We start from the raw sequence: 1,045 nt of genomic DNA, 5'->3' as shown, positions 1-1,045 counted from the left end.
TTATGCGTTATGCGTTATGCGTTATGCGTTATGCGTTATGCGTTATGCGTTATGCGTTATGCGTTATGCGTTATGCGTTATGCGTTATGCGTTATGCGTTATGCGTTATGCGTTATGCGTTATGCGTTATGCGTTATGCGTTATGCGTTATGCGTTATGCGTTATGCGTTATGCGTTATGCGTTATGCGTTATGCGTTATGCGTTATGCGTTATGCGTTATGCGTTATGCGTTATGCGTTATGCGTTATGCGTTATGCGTTATGCGTTATGCGTTATGCGTTATGCGTTATGCGTTATGCGTTATGCGTTATGCGTTATGCGTTATGCGTTATGCGTTATGCGTTATGCGTTATGCGTTATGTGTTATGCGTTGTGCTTTACGGGTTATGCGATATGCGTTATGCGTTATGACTTTTTCATTGAGCGTAATGCGTTATGCGTAATGCGTTATGCATTATGCGTTATGAGTAATGTGTCATGCGTTATGCGTTATGGACTATGCTTTATGCGTTATGGGTTATCCGTTATGCGTCATGCGTTATCCGTTATGCGTTATGCGTTATGCGTTATGCGTTATGCGTTATGCGTTATGCGTTATGCGTTATGCGTTATGCGTTATGCGTTATGCGTTATGCGTTATGCGTTATGCGTTATGCGTTATGCGTTATGCGTTATGCGTTATGCGTTATGCGTTATGCGTTATGCGTTATGCGTTATGCGTTATGCGTTATGCGTTATGCGTTATGCGTTATGTGTTATGCGTTGTGCTTTACGGGTTATGCGATATGCGTTATGCGTTATGACTTTTTCATTGAGCGTTATGCGTTATGCGATATGCGTTATGCGTTATGCGTTATGCGTTATGCGTTATGCGTTATGCGTTATGCGTTATGCGTTGTGCTTTACGGGTTATGCGATATGCGTTATGCGTTATGACTTTTTCATTGAGCGTTATGCGTTATGCGATATGCGTTATGCGTTATGCGTTATGCGTTATGCGTTATGCGTTATGCGTTATGCGTTATGCGTTATGCGTTATGCGTT

This window comes from Lasioglossum baleicum, unplaced genomic scaffold, assembly GCF_051020765.1.
Source record: "Lasioglossum baleicum unplaced genomic scaffold, iyLasBale1 scaffold0027, whole genome shotgun sequence".
NCBI classification, from domain to species: domain Eukaryota; kingdom Metazoa; phylum Arthropoda; class Insecta; order Hymenoptera; family Halictidae; genus Lasioglossum; species Lasioglossum baleicum.
Note: the sequence above shows the minus strand (reverse complement) of the source record.